Consider the following 16,303-nt stretch of genomic DNA (forward strand, 5'->3'; position numbering starts at 1 on the left):
ACATCTAACCTATCCCGACCCATCAGAATCTTATATGTTTCTATGGGATCCCCTCTCATCCTTCTAAAGTCCAATGTATAAAGGCCCAGTTGATCCAGTCTCTCCTCATATGTCAGTCCTGCTATCCGGGGAATCAGTCTAGTGAACCTTCACTGCACTTCCTCAGTAGCAAGAACGTCCTTCCTCAGATTAGGAGACCAAAACTGAACACAATATTCCAGGTGAGGCCTCACCAAGGCCCTGTACAACTGTAGTCAGACCTCCCTGCTCCTATACTCAAATCCCCTAACTATGAAGGCCAACATACCATTTGCCTTCTTCACCGCCTGCTGTACCTGCATGCCAACTTTCAATGACTGATGAACCATGACACCCAGGTCTCATTGCACCTCCCCTTTTCCTAATCTGCCGCCATTCAGATAATATTCTGTAATCGCGTTTTTGCCCCCAAAGTGGATAACCTCATATTTAGCCACATTATACTGCATCTGTCATGCATTTGCCCACTCACCTCACCTGTCGAAGTCAGCCTGCAGCCTCCTAGCATCCTCCTCACAGCTCACACCGCCATCCAGATTAGTGTCATCTGCAAACTTGGAGATATTACACTCAATTCCTGCATCCAATCATTGATGTATATTTTAAAGAGCTGGGGACCCATCACTGAGCCCTGCGGCACTCCACTAGTCACTGCCTGCTATTCTGAAAAGGACCCCTTTATCCCGACTCTCTGCTTCCTGTCTGCCAACCAGTTCTCTATCCACGTCAGTATATTACCCCCAATACCATGTGCTTTGATTTTGCACACCAATCTCTTGTCTGGGACCTTGTCAAAAGTCTTTTGAAAGTTCAAATACACCACATCCACTGGTTCTCCCTTGTCCACTCTACTAGTTATATCCTCAAGAAATTCCAGAAGATTTGTCAAGCATGATTTCCCTTTCATAAATTCATGCTGACTGGTATCGATCCTGTCACTGCTTTCCAAATGCGCTGCTATTTCATCCTTAATAATTGATTCCAACATTTTCCCCACAACTGATGTCAGGCTAACTGGTCTATAATTACCATCTTTCTCTCTCCCTCCTTTTTTAACAAGTGGTGTTACATTAGCTACCCTCCAGTCCATAGGAACTGATCCAGAGTCGATAGACTGTTGGAAAATGATCACCAATGCATCAACTATTTCTAGGGCCAGTTCCTTAAGTACTCTGGGATGCAGACTATCAGGCCCTGGGGATTTATCGGCTTTAAATCCATCAATTTCCCTAACACAATTTCCCGCCTAATAAGGATATCCTTCAGTTCCTTCCTCTCACTAGACCCTCGGTTCCCTAGTACTTCCGGAAGGTTATTTGTGTCTTCCTTCATGAAGACAGAACCAAAGTATTTGTTCAATTGGTCTGCCATTTCTTTGTTCCCCATTATAAATTCACCTGAATCCGACTGCAAGGGACCTACGTTTCTCTTCACTAATCTTTTTCTCTTCACATATCTGTGCTGCAGAAGGTAAGTGGATAATCAGATAACACTGATCTCCTGGACTGGTTTGAATGCCTGCGGAATGGGGGCTGGGGGGTGTGGGGTGTGGGGGTGGGGGACATAGGTCATAAAGGAATTTTCCAAAGTATTGCTTCCCTTATTGACCCTGGGTCCATCGCCTCTCCCAGGAGATTACAGGACTGTGGAGGGGGGAAAGAAATAAAGTCTTACATTTATATAGCGCCTTTCACGACCATCGGACGTCTCAAAGCGCTTTACAGCCAATGAAGTACTTTTGGAATGTAGTCACTGTTGTAAGGTGGAAACACGGCAACCAATTTGCATACAGCAAGCTCCCATGTAAGGAACATGATAATGGCCAGATAATCTGTCTTAGTGATGTTGATTATGGGATAAATATTGGTCAGGATACCGGGGATAACGCCACTGCTCTTCTTCGAAATAGTGCCATGGGATCGTTTACATCCACCTAAGAGGATCTCAGTTCAACATCTCATCAGAGGGAAGGCACCTCCAACAATGCAGCACTCCCTCAGCACTGCACTGGAGTGTCAGCCTAAATTTATATGTTCAAGTCCCTGGAGTGGGACTTGAACTCACAACCTCCTGACGCAGAGGTGAGTGTGCTACCCACTGAGCCACAGTCTACATGCTAAATGAGGGTGGGGGGATTGAGGGGGAGGTGTCTAGACATGATGCCCCGGGCATCATGAGTGTGAGGTAGGCTTGATGGACCAGCTGGTCTTTTCCTGCCCATCATTTTCGTACGTTCTTAGCTCTTGTATCGCGTAAGCAAGGAGTAATGGACGTTGCCAAATTCCATTAACCGAATTTAGACCGGGATCACATGTTAATATGGTCCTCAAGCTAGTACCGGATGACAAAATGACTTTGGATGCAAAAAAAAACCTTCCAGTCCACTTGATCACATCCTTCCAGAACACCAACCTGACTATCTCATTATAGACTTTCGTGCTCATTTGAACAGTAGGTGGGACTGCAGGTCGAGGTCTCATCTAAAGGACACCAACTCTGATAATGCAGGACTCGGAGTCAGCTTAGGTGACACATTCGAGTCCTGTTATGGGCCTTGACCCCACAGCCTTGCAACCCAGAGGCATAACGTGCGACCAACTGACTTTTTTGTTCGCTGTTGAGACGGTTGTTTACTGGGTAACTTGCATTTATATAGCACCTTTCACAACCTCAGGACATCCCATAGCATTCGACAGTCAATTAAACACTTTTGTAGTGTAGTCACTGTTGTATGGTAGGGTAATGCTGCAGTTAAATTGTGCACAGCAAGGTCCCACAAATTGCACTGAGATCAATGGCACAGTAATCTGTTTTAATGATGTTGGCTGTGGGATAAATATTGGCTAGGATACTAACAGATCTTCACCCTCTTCTCCAATAGTGCCATGGGATATTTTACGTTTCCCTGAGGGAACAGACGGGGCCTCAGTTTAATTTCTCATACAGAAGATGGCACCTCCGACAGTGCAGCACTCCCTCAGAGACTCTAGGGTGACACTCGAGTGCAGCACTGAGGAAATGCTGCACTGTTGGAGGTGCCGTCTTTCGGACGAGACTGTTAAACCGAGGCTCCCTTTGCCCTTTCAGGTGGACATAAAAGATCCCATGGCACTATTTTGAAGAAGAGCCCGGGAGTTATCCCTGGTGTCCTGGCCAATATTTATCCCTCAAACAAAATCACAAAAAAATAACAGATTATCTGGTCATTATCACATTGCTGTTTGTGGGAGCTTGCTGTGCACAAATTGGCTGCTGCGTTTCCTACATTACAAAAGTGACTACACTTAAAAAGTACTTAATTGGCTGTAAAGCACTTTGGGACATCCTAAGGTCTTGAAAGGCGCTATATAAATGGAAGTCTTTCATTTTTTTCTTTCCGTAATTCAGTGGAGTGTGAGCCGAGATTATGTGCTCAAGTCTCTGGAGTGGGGCTTAGATCCACAACCTTCTGATTATGAGGCAAGAGTGCTGTCACTGAACCAAGACTGACATCTCATATTGTGGTTCTGGCTTTTTTTTGCATAGGCGCTTTTGCATAAGATCAGCAGACACAACCTTCTCTAAAAATTCAGCTTCACAATGATTCCCTCGAAAATATTGTGAAAGCTTTTCTTTTGTTATGTTCATTTTTCAAGTCATTTTAGGTAAAGGAAAAATAGTCGAAGGCACGATCAGCGATGCAGTAATGTAACTGGGTTATGAAACTGCTTTAATACCCATTTCTTTGTGATATTCGAGGGCAGAAAAGCGTTCAAACATTCTGAGTAGAAATTATAAACATATTTACTCATTTATTCCAAATGCAAAATGGAGGACGTTTTTAAAAAATACTTCTGAGATTCAGGATTTTTTCAGTGTGATGCCAAGAATAGTTCAAAAACAGTGAGAGTCACCCAACATCAGTAACTCAACATCGGCATAGAAACACTCAGGTGCAACAGTTAACTGCTAGCCACGACGCTGCCAATGAGGGTAAAGCTTGTTCAGTGGTGGGTGGTGAGCCTGTCCTAATGGAGCAAGGGCGTATGCATACCAGGAAGAAGGTGATTTGAATTCATTATACTCATGGGAGATCAAGGGAGGAAATTTTCACCCACAAAAACTGATGGCTTTACTTCGGGTGGGAAGTGGGAATACGAGTGGGAAAACTCTCCACTTGCCTGGACGAGTGCAGCTCCAACAACACTCAAGAAGCTCGACACCATCCAGGACAAAGCAACTCGCTTGATTGGCACCCCATCCACCACCTTAAACATTCACTCCCTCCACCACCGATGTATCGTGATTGCTGTGTGTACCATCTACAAGATGCACTGCAGCAACTCGCCAAGGCTTCTTCGGCAGCACCTCTCAAGCCCGCGACCTCTACTACCGAGAAGGACAAGGACAGCAGGCGCATGGGAATACCATCACTTCCACGTTCACCTCACACACCATCCTGACTTGGAAGTATATCACCATTCCTTCATCATCGCTGGGTCAAAATCCTGGAACTCCCTCCCTAACAGCACTGTGGGAGTACCTTCGCCACACGGACTGCAGCCCTTCAAGAAAGTGGCTCACCACCATCTTTTCAAGGGCAATTAGGGATGGGCAGTAAATGTTGGCTGGGGGATTGAATATATTTAAGATTGAGATAGACAGACTTTTGAATGAAAAGGGAGGCGAGGGTTATGGGGAGCGGGCAGGGAAGTGGAGTTGTGTCCATGATCAGATCAGCTGTGATCTTATTGAATGGTGGAGCAGGCTCGAGGGGCCAAATGGCCTACTGCTACTCCTATTTCTTATGTTCTTATGTTCTTATATCCTCTGAAGTTACAGCAGGCGAGTGGGAATAAAATTCCCGGAGAAATTCACCCCCTTTGTAGTGCTATGCGGCACAGAGCTGTGTATTGTATTAGTGCTGATATTTCTTATGTTCTTCTGATCTCTCCAGAATCTCCCGCAATCATAAACACCGCCCCCGCCCCCCCGCCGTGATAATGGACCGACCCCCATCACCGACACCCGATCACCCTCATGATCTCCGAATCCTCCCCCAACCCACCCATCTTTCCCAAGAGAACATAAGAACATAAGAAATAAGAGCAGGAGTAGGCCACATGGCAGCTCGAGCCTGCTCCGTCATTCAATAAGATCATGGCTGATCTGATCATGGACTCAGGTCCACTTCCCTGCCCGCTCCCCATAACCCCATATTCCCATATCGGTTAAGAAACTGTCTATGTCTGCCTTAAATTTATTCAATGTCCCAATTTCCACAGCTCTTCGAGGCAGCGAATTCCACAGATTTACAACCCTCTGAGAGAAGAAATTCCTCCTCATCTCAGTTTTAAATGGGCGGCCCCTTATTCTAAGATTATGCCCCCTAGTTCTAGTCTCCCCTATCAGTGGAAAAACTCTCTCTCCATCCATCTTGTCAAGCCCCCTCATAATCTTTTAGGTTTCGATAAGATCACCTCTCATTCTTCTGAATTCCAATGAGTAGAGGCCCAACCTACTCAACCTTTCCTCATACGTCAATCCCCTCATTTCCGGAATCAGCCTAGTGAACCTTCTCTGAACTGCCTCCAATGCAAGTTTATCCTTCCTTAAATATGGAAACCAAAACTGTACACAGTATTCCAGGTGTGGCCTCACCAATACGCTGTATAACTGTAGCAAGACTTCCCTGCTTTTATACTCCATCCCCTTTGCAATAAAGGCCAAGATTCCATTGGCCTTCCTGATCACTTGCTGTACCTGCATACTAACCTTTTATGTTTCATGCACAAGTATTCCCAGGTCCCGCTGTACTGCAGCATTATGCAATTTTTCTCCATTTAAATAACTTGCTCTTAGATATTTTCTGCCAAAGTGCATAACCTCACACCTTCCAACCTTATACTCCATCTGCCAAATTTTTGCCACTCACTTAGCCTGTCTATGTCCTTTTGCAGATTTTTTGTGTCCTCCTCACACATTGTTTTTCCTCCCATCTTTGTATTGTCAGCAAACTTGGCTCCGTTACACTCGGTCCCTTCTTCCAAGTCGTTAATATAGATTGTAAATAGTTGGGGTCCCAGCACTGCAACCCCCCTCTGATCTCTCCCCAAATCACAGAACCCCCGCAATCACCGACCCCCTCCACCAATAAATCCAGAACTGTCCCCCAATCTTTAACCCGTCTTCGTTATCTCCCCGACCTCCCCTCGATCCTCGGCCGCCACCCCTCCCCCACCCAGTGATCACCCCGACTCTCCCAACCATGCTATACCCACCACTCCCTCCATCGCGCTCTACCCCCAACGACGATTAAACCTACCTGCCCCTGTGCCGCGGTCTTGTGCCGCATTATTTCTCTGCCCAACAGGCAGCCAAACCTGTCAATCAGGCTGGACTTCGGGCGGGGAAACCGTTAAAAATAAACAGGCCCAACCTTAATTCTTCCCCAACCCTGCTCCAAAACAGGGGTTCATTAAATATCAGTGCCTCAGACTCTACGGATCTGTGATTTCAATTCTCCACTCCATTCCCATTCTGACCTCTCTCTCCTCAGCCTCCTACACTGTTCTAATGAAGCCCAACAGATCTCAAGGAGCAGCATCTCATCTTTCGTTTAGACACTTTTCAGTCTTCAACACTGAGTTCCACAATTTCAGATCATAACCTTTTTTTTGTCCCATTTTTTCAGATAGCAGGTGCTAGTATTGATTCTGCTGTTGCCATTTACACCTCCTCTAGACCCATCATTCGTTTCGTTACTTGTTCCAGTACCATCTGCTTTTGCCTTTCACCATCATCCCTTTGGTCATTTAATCTCTCCTGCCTTCCACCCTATCACAGACCTTCCCTTTTGTTCTTTCCTCCCCTCCTCCTTTCCCTGCCCCTGCACTTGCTTAAAAACCTGTTACGTCTCTAACTTTTTCTAGTTCTGCTGAAAGGTCATCAACCTGAAATGTTACTCTGTTCCTCTCTCCGCAGATACTGCCTGACCTGCTGAGTATTTCCAGCATTTTCTGTTTTTACTTGTGCACAATTGGAGTTTTGAGAATGCGGAATATAGGAATAAGGAAGGGTTACTCAGTCTGTCCAGCTTGCGTCATCATTGAAGATCAGCTTCGATGATTTTTCAGCCAAACTAGTCATGCCAATGAATTAATAATTCCAATACAGCTTTGTCCACCTCACTGTTTATAGGTTTTGCTTTGCAATGGCCTATGACTTTCACCACTGACTCCTGGCTCTGAAGCTGAGAATAACTTCTGCCATGATTTTCTTTCATTGTAATTCACAGCCCTTGTAAAGTTAACTGTTACATATATTCAAACATTGCAGGTTCATTGAATAATGTCTTATGAGGAGGGGTTGAGCAGGTTGGGCCTATGCTCATTGGAGTTTCGATTAATGAAAGGTGATCTTATTGAGATGTATAGGATTGTCGGGGGTGGGGGTGGGCTTGACAGGGTAGATGCAGAGAGGATGTTTCCCCTCGTAGGGGAATCTAGAGTTAGGGGGCATAGTTATAGTGAGGGGTCACCCATTTAAAACGGAGATGAGGAGGAACTTGTTCTTTCAGAGGGTCGTGAATCTGTGGCTATCTTTATCCCAGAGAGCTATGAAGGCTAGGTCATTGAGATCGACAGATTCTTGAACTATAGGGTAGTGAAGGGTTATGGGGAGTGGGCAGGGAAGTGGAGTTGATGCCAAGATCATATCAGCCATGATCTTATTGAATGGTGGAGCAGGCGCGAGGGGAGAAATGGCCTACTCCTGCTCCTACTTCTTATGTTCTTACGTTCTTGTGCTCAATTCATTAAAAGTGCTGTTGCAATCTGTAAAATCTATCTTGTTTTCAGCAAGGGTCATTAACCCACTAATTTCATTTATACATCGCTATAGTTTGAAGATTGCTGTGTATACATTGTGTAGCATTTATCATTCTTTATGGAGAGCTCCTCCGCCACCCCCCACTCTTGCTTTACTGACGAGTTTGACCATAGGGAGTATTACAGCTGACCTCAGTGCTGTCGTGGGGTGAAATTCCCTGTGTATTGTCACCTGGAGGCACGCATACTCGAGGTGTAAAACATCAAAGAAACTCAGACGCAAGTGTGTTACGCAGGTAATTATGCTATGCCTGAATTTCCTCGCTCTTTTGCATCTCTCCGTCGATCCCTGCGTCCAAACGCATCTCGACTCAGTATAATGGCACTTGCAAATTTCTTACAGTGACACTGGTGCAAAATGGGTGTAAAATTACACCCAGAGTTTTGGGCACAACAGAGCACATCATTTTTCTGATGTTTTATTGAGATTTTTAAGCAATATTCTCACTGAGACCTGATCTTTACTTTTTGATTCTTTGAAGACATTTTTATGACAGCAGTATGAGTCACATAAAAATGCTTCTATGATTGCACGTTCTTAAACCTAACATACATAAATGGTAATTAGTTGGCTTGAAACTTGAATGTTCATACTTAAAGAGTAAGTTAGAGAAAAGAAAGACTTGCATTTAAACAGTGACTTTCACAACCTCTGGACACCCCAAAGTGCTTTATAACCAATGAAGTACTTTTGGAGTGTAGTCACTGGTGTAATGTAGGAAACGCGGCAGCCAATTTGCGCACAAGCAAGCTCCTACAAACAGCAATGTGATAATGACCAGATAATCTGTTTTTGCTTTGTTTGTTGAGGGATAAACATTGGTCAGGACACCGGGGATAACTCCCCTGCTCTTCTGTGAAATACTGCCATGGTATCTTTTACGGTCACCTGAGAGGGGACAGGGGGTCCTCGTTTTAACGTCTCATCTGAAACACGGCAGCTCTGACAGTGCAGCACTCACTCAGCAGTGCACTGAAGTGTCAGCCTAAATTTTGTGCTCAAGTCTCTGGAGTGGGACTTTCGTCGGGGCTCAACTGATTTTTACGTTTTTGGATTTTTTACAAATTGGACACAATTAGCATATGCTGATGCGATTGTCAGGAAATTTATAGATAAATTTGACATCTTCCAAATGAACGCACCGACAGGCGTAATTTTGGGCGTAACTTCCTGATTACACCCTCACAGGAAATTCCACCTCAATATGTGCAACAACAGTAGAGGTTGCTGGGTAACAATCAGGGATACAATTAACCCGCCCTACATCTCCCTAACCCAGGCAGGGTGAGGCTAATTGTAGCATCTCTACTACTGCCAGGGATTGAATTTGAGATTTCTCTATCCTGTGCGGCTCGAATACTCACTGCTTTTGCCAGTTAAAGTATGCAGGGGGCTTATGTTTTTTCTTTAAGAGTTATTTTCTTATTTGCTTCTGATTTCATCATTTCACACTGAGAGACAAAGTGGGTAATCTACTCTTGGGTCTAGGCTAATGCTAGTGACGATGTGTGTAAGAGTAGCCAGGGCTGGCTTTCCTTCCACTTTGAGGGGAAATGGCAAATGGAATACAATGCGGAGAAATGTGAAGTTATCCACATGGGGAGGAAAAATAAAAAAAACAGAGTATTTTTTAAATGGTGAGAGATTGGGAATTGTTGGCGCTCAGAGGGACCAGGGTGTCCTTGTAGACGAATCAATCAAAGTTAACATGCGGGTACAGCAAGCAATTAAGCAAGCAAATGGTATGCTGGCCTTTATTCCAAGAGGATTTGAGTTTAAGAGTAAAGACGTCTTAATGCAATTATATAGGGCCCTGGTGAGACCACACCTGGAGTATTGTGTACAGTTTTGGTCTCCTTACCTGAGGAAGGGTATACTTGCCATAGAGGGAGGGCAAAGAAGGTTCACCAGGCTGATTCCTGGGATGGGAGGGATTGTCCTATGAGAAAAGATGGAGTAGACTAAGCCTATAATCTCTAGCATTTAGAAGAATGAGAGATGATCTCATTGAAACATACAAAATTCTTACAGGGCTTGACAGGGTAGATGCAGGGAGGATGTTTCCTCTGGCTCGGGAGTCTAGAACCAAGGATCACAGTCTCAGAATAAGAGATGAACCATTTAGGATGAGATGAGGAGAAATTTCTTCACTCAGAGGGTGGTGAATCTTTGGAATTTGCAGAGAGCTCAGTCATTGAGTATATTCAAGACAGGTATCGATAGATTTTTGGATATTAAGGGAATCAAGGGATATGGGGACAGTGCGGGAAAGTGGATTTGAGGTAAAGGATTAGCCATGATCTTAGTGAATGGTGGAGCAGGCTCGAGAGGCCGAATGGCCTACTCCTGCTCCTAATTCTTATGTTCTTAAATACAGGGCCAGTGCTTTGTTTTGTCTTTGGGTAGCACTCTTGCCTCCAAGAGATTTGAGCACATAATCCAGCCTGACAGTCCAATGGTGAATTGAGGGAGTGCTCCACTCTCAGAGGTGCCTGAGATATTAAACCACAGCCCCATCTGTTCTATTTAAACAATGGCAGGGGCGTTCTCCCCGTCTCCTGGACAATTCATAACCCTCAACTACCATTACTAAAAGAGATGTTCTGGCTAATTGTCTTCTTGCTGTTTGTGGGACCGTTCTGTGCACAATTTGACTGCCAAGTTTCCCTATATTTCCACAGTAACTACACTACAAAAGTAATTAATTGGCTGTGAGCCACTATGAGATGTTCTGAAGTTGTGAAGAAAGAAAGACTTGCATTTATATAGCGCCTTTCATAACCACCAGACATGTCAAAGTGCTTTGAAGCCAATGAAGTACATCTGGAGTGTAGTCACCTTTGTAATGTGGGAACCACAGCAACCAATTTGTGCACAGCAAGCTGCCACAAACAGCAAGATGATCATGACCATATAATCTGTTTTTGTTGTGTTGATTGAGGGACAAATATTGACCAGGACATATAGAAAATAGGAGCAATAGTAGGCCATTCGAGTCTGCACCGCCAGTCAATATGATCATAGCTGATCCTCTGTTTCAACACCATATTCCCACTTTTTCCCCATTCCCCTTGATGGTTTTTCTTTCTAGAAATCTATCTATCTCCCTCTTAAATATATTCAGTGAATTGGCCTCCACAACCTTCTGTGGTAGAGAATTCCACAGGTTCACCACCCTCTGAGGGAAAAAAATTCTCCTCATCTCAGTCCTAAATTTCCTACCCCATATTCTGAGACTGTGACCCCTTCTTCTAGACCTCCCAGCCAGGGGAAACATCCTCCCCGCATCCAGTCTATCCAACCCCGTCAGAATTTTATACGTTTCAATGAGATCCTCTCTCATTCTTCTAAACTCTAGTAAATACAGATCTAGTCGACCCAATCTCTGCTCATACGACAGTCCTGCCATCCCAGGAATCAGTCTGGTGAACCTTCACTGCACTCCCTCTAAGGCAAGTATATTCTTTCTTAGGTAAGGAGACCAAAACTGCACACAATACTCCAGGTGCGGTCTCATCAAGGCCCTGTATAACTGTAGTATGACATCCTTGCTCCTGTACTCAAATCCTCTTGCAATGAAGGCCAACATACCATTTGCCTTCCTAACTGCTTGCTGCACCTGCATGTTTGCTTTCAATGACTGGTATACAAGGACACCCAGGTCCCTCTGTACATCGACACTTCCCAAGCCATCACATTTTAAATAATACTTTGGGCTAGACTTCACACTTTGCTGTCCATTGGCCAAAAAATGGGCGATGTTCCAGCAATTTTCGATGTCTCAGCCTTACCGATTGCTGGCTCATCGCCCATTTTTTGGATGGCAATTTTCCAGTTGGCGATAGGCCATCGATGTCAAATGGGCGATGCAAAAGTCAGCCATGTGATGCTCGCCCAAGGAATGGCCAGCGATGTGGAAAGCAAAAGCTTCCCTTGCAACGGGCTTCTGCGCAAGCAATTTTTTTTCCCCGGTTGACAGCATTTTGTGCGTTTCGGGAGCTCAAGGGTCATCCATACATGCGCAGATTGTGGTGGGAGAGAGAGGAGAGATAAAGGAGAGAGTTGTTGGAGTTGGAGGGAGGAGATTTGTGGAGTTTTGTGGAGTTTTTTGTCATTGGAGACTTGAATAAAGTGTTTTTTGCCTTTGAAGAATTGGAGATTTGGATAAATTATAGATATGTCATCATCATCTGAGAGCATGGCTGGGGATTGGAAAAGAGCAAAGCCGTTTTCGGACGAGGCCAACGAGGCCCTCGACGAGGAGGTCCACTCCAGGTGGGCAGAACTTACCTGGGGTGCTAAGGGCAAACCTCCACCCCGGGCGTAAAGGAAGCTGTGGTCTGAGATTGCAGACGTCGCCTCCTCGGCATCCCAGGAGGCGAGGGGGCCTGATCAGTGCCGGAAGCACTGGAACAGCCTTGTGGCGTCAGCTAGAGTAAGTACAGATTTTATATTGTATTGATGAAGATTGTAATTAAAACTGAAATAGTAAATCTCCTGGATTCAATTAAATTTTGTAAATTCTTACACACATACATACGCATATATACATATGCAGATCCAAAACACGCTGATCTTTGTTATAACCATACATCAATTGTGGATCTCATTTGCATGTAACGTTTGAAGCTGTTGTCTTTCCATGAAACTAGCTCGTCAATTAGCTTATGCCATGCTCTTTTCACGCTTGCAGAAGAAGATATCTAACAACAGGGCGCAGCAGAGGTGCACGGAGGGGACCCTGCTTACATGCAAACTTTAAGTGAGCTGGAGGAATGTGCAGCAGTGCTGGTGGGGACCACCAGTCGCTTGGCCACCACCCGTGGTGTTGCGGGACCCCCCCATGCATCACGTGAGTAATGTGTGAAACAGTTTTAAAGTAATGTAACATCATTTAATTAAAATGCAATGTAAGGATGATGTAATGTCATGTCATTAATGCAGCCTTTGTGCCACTCTCAGGTTGACAACATAAGAACATAAGCAATAAGAACAGGGGAAGGTCATCTGGCCAACTGTCCCCTTCTCGGTGCGCTCCCTATAAACCCCTGTGTCCATCTGCGACTGATGCAGCTGCGGCAGGTTTTCTGGGGCAGTTAAATCCAAATGATACATTAATATGTAAAGTCTTGTCGGTAATGTGTACCCTTCTGTTCTAATAAGCTCAATTGGCTCAATTGTGCTTTGAAGGTCAACCAGAGGCGCGAGTGGAGGCTGCACAGGAGGAGGAGGAGGCGTATATGTCCGAGCCAGAGGAGGAGGAAGAGGAGGAGGAAGAAATGGAGGAAGCCACAGAGGGGGATGCACCTGCGGCCACTGTGGAAGTTGCTATTGCGACCGAAGAGACACCGGGACCAAGCGGCATGCAGCCGGCACCGCCAAGGCGCGTTGTAGTGCGCATGCCGACCCCACAGAGGTCAGGTCAGCGAGCTCAACATTCGCCTGCAGTGGACGATCGGATAGAGGGCTTGATCTCCCTGTGCGAGGAGACGGTCGCGATAAATCGCGAGCATCTCCAGCGGTTAGCGCGGGAACTTTCCCGGGTGTCTGCTGCCCAAGCGGAGGCGATGCAGCAGACTCTGGAGGAGATGCGTGCACAGACTGCCGCCACCAATGCGGTATGCGTTGCTGGCTGAGCTCGGCGCTGCACCCCAAGGTGCCGTGATCGATTGAAGCACAACCCCCAGCGCACAAGCAAGTCAGGAGGAAGCACTTCCTTCTGACTTGGAAGTCGATGACCCTGCCCGTGCTTTGTCTTCCCCTCCAACCACCCTCCCAACAGCTGATCTTACCACCATCACCCCCACCATGGCAGGAAGTCTTGTCATTGCCCGCTGCACGCCCGCTGCACACCCGCGTCGCCTCAGTACCAGGGGACCAAAACTGACGGTTGGGCTAGGACACAGTGGGGTGCAGGATCTGGAGGGAAACGTGGCCGAGGTAGGGAGCGGGGGCGGGGTCGGGGGGGGGGTGGTATTGTTATTCATGTTTTTCTTGTTCTTCTTCTTGTTACTGTTGCTGTTGGGGGTGGGAATGGTGGTGTTTAAAATTGAAATTGTTAATAATAAAGTTTTGTTGAATTTTACAATTGTTGTGCATTGTCTTTTAATAACGTAATAACGAAAAAGCAACAATTCTCCAGCGATGTTCTCGGCGAGCTATCAGCCCGGCGATGTGCCGAAAGTTGGGATGGGCAATATGCGGGCGATTACCTCAGCGATCAGCTCGGCGATGTGAGCCAAAAGTCAGGGGGATAATTTTTCGGCGATGCTCCAACCTGAATTTCCACTTTTTTTGGCAAAAATGGGCAATGAAAGACCATTTTGGGCGATATATGGGCGATGTGAAGTGGAAAGTCTAGCCCCTGGTCCTTATGTTTTTCCTACCAAAGTGGATAACTTCATATTTATCCACGTTATACTGCATCTGCCATGTGTTTGCCCACTCACTCAACCTATCTAAATTGCCTTGCAGCATCTTTGCACCCTCCTCACAAATCAAAATCCCACCTAGTTTTGTGTCGTCAGCAAACTTGGAAATATTACATTTGGTTCCCTCATCCAAATCATTTATATATATATTGTGAATAGCTAGGGCCCAAGCACTGATCCCTGTGGTACCCCACTAGTCACTGTTCGCTATCCCAAAAAAGACCCGTTTATTCCTACTCTCTGTTTCCTGTCAGTTAACCAATTTTCAATCCATGCCAATACATTACCTCCAATCCTATGTGCTTTAATTTTGCACACTAACCTCTTATGTGGGACTTTATCAAGGCCTTCTGAAAATCCAAATACATTACATGCACTAGTTCTCCCTTATCTATTCTATCAGTTACATCTCAAAAAACTCCAGTAGGTTTGTCAAACATGATTTTCCTTTCATAAATCCATGTTGACTTTGTTTAATCCCATTGATATTATCTAAGTGTGCCGTTATCACATCCTTTATAACATACTGTAGCATTTTCCCTACTACTGATGTCAGGCTAACCGGTCTGTAGTTCCCCGTTTTCTCCCTCCCTCTTTTTTTAAATAGTGGGGTTACATTTGCCACCCTCCAATCTGCAGGAACTGTTTCATAATCTATAGAATTTTGGAAGATAACAACCAATGCATCTACTATTTCCATGGCTACCTCTTTTAGTACTCTGGGATGCAGATCATCAGGCCCTGGGGACTTATCGGCCTTCAGTCCCATTAGTTTCTCCAATACTATTTTCTTACTAATAATCATTTCCTTTATTTCCTCTTGCTCATTAGACCCTTGGTTCCCTAGCATTTCTGGGATGTTATTTGTGTCTTCTTCCATGAAGACAGAACCAAAGTATTTATTTAATTGTTCTGCCATTTCCTTGTTCCCCATTACAAATTCTCCTGTTTCTCTCTGTAAAGGACCTACATTTTTCTTCACTAATTTTTTACTTTTTACATACTTGTAAAAACTTTTGCAGTCAGTTTTTATGTTCCTTGCAAGTTTACTCTCATACTCTATTTTACCCCTCTTAATCAATCACTTGGTCCTGTTTTGCTGAATTCTAAACTGTTCCCAATCCTCAGGCTTGCTACTTTTTCTGGCAACTTTGTATAACTCCTCTTTGGATCTAATACTATACTTAATTTCTTTTGTTAGTCATGGTTGGGCCACTTTTCCTTTTGTGTTTTCATGCCAGAAAGGGATACATAACTGTTTCAATTCATGCACTCGTTCCTTAAATGTTAGCCATTGCCTATCCACCGTCATGCCTTTTAATGAACCTTCCCAATCTATCATAGCCAATTCATTCCTTATACCTTCATAGTTTCCTTTGTTTAGATTTAGGACCTTAATTTCAAATTGGACTACTTCACTTTCCATCTGAATAAAGAATTCAATCATGTTATGGTCACTCTTTCCTAAAGGACCCCGCACAATAAGACTGTTAATTAACCTCTTCTCATTACACAATACCCAATCTAGGAAAGCCTGTTCCCTAGTGGTCTCCTCAACATACTGGTCTAAAAAAAAACATCTCGTACACACTCCAGGAATGCATCTTCCACAGTATTATTGCTAATTTGGTTTGGCCAGTCTATATGTAGATTAAAGTCACCTATGATTACTATAGTACCCTTGCTACATGCATCTCCAGTTTCCTGTTTGATGCCGTCCCCTACACTACTACTATTGTTTGGAGGCTTATAGACAACTCCCATCAATGTTTTCTGCCCCTTGGTACTCCTTAGGTCCACCCAGACTGATTCTACATCTTGATTTTCTGAGCCAATATCCTTTCTCACTATTGCTCTGATTTCATCCTTTACTAACAACGCCACACTAACCCCTCTTCCTTTTTGCCTGTCCTTCCTAAATATCGAATATCCTTGGATATTCAGTTCCCAACCTTAGTCACCCT

The 16,303-nt window shown here is 44.8% G+C and overlaps 1 protein-coding gene across 1 annotated transcript in view; it reads right to left on the reverse strand.

Moving 5' to 3' along the window:
* glra3 (glycine receptor, alpha 3) overlaps positions 1-16,303 on the reverse strand; it is a 280,830-nt gene that overhangs the window by 163,539 nt on the left and 100,988 nt on the right. The window lies entirely within an intron of this gene.

Source organism: Pristiophorus japonicus, chromosome 1 (genome assembly GCF_044704955.1).
Source record: "Pristiophorus japonicus isolate sPriJap1 chromosome 1, sPriJap1.hap1, whole genome shotgun sequence".
Classification (NCBI taxonomy): Eukaryota; Metazoa; Chordata; class Chondrichthyes; family Pristiophoridae; genus Pristiophorus; species Pristiophorus japonicus.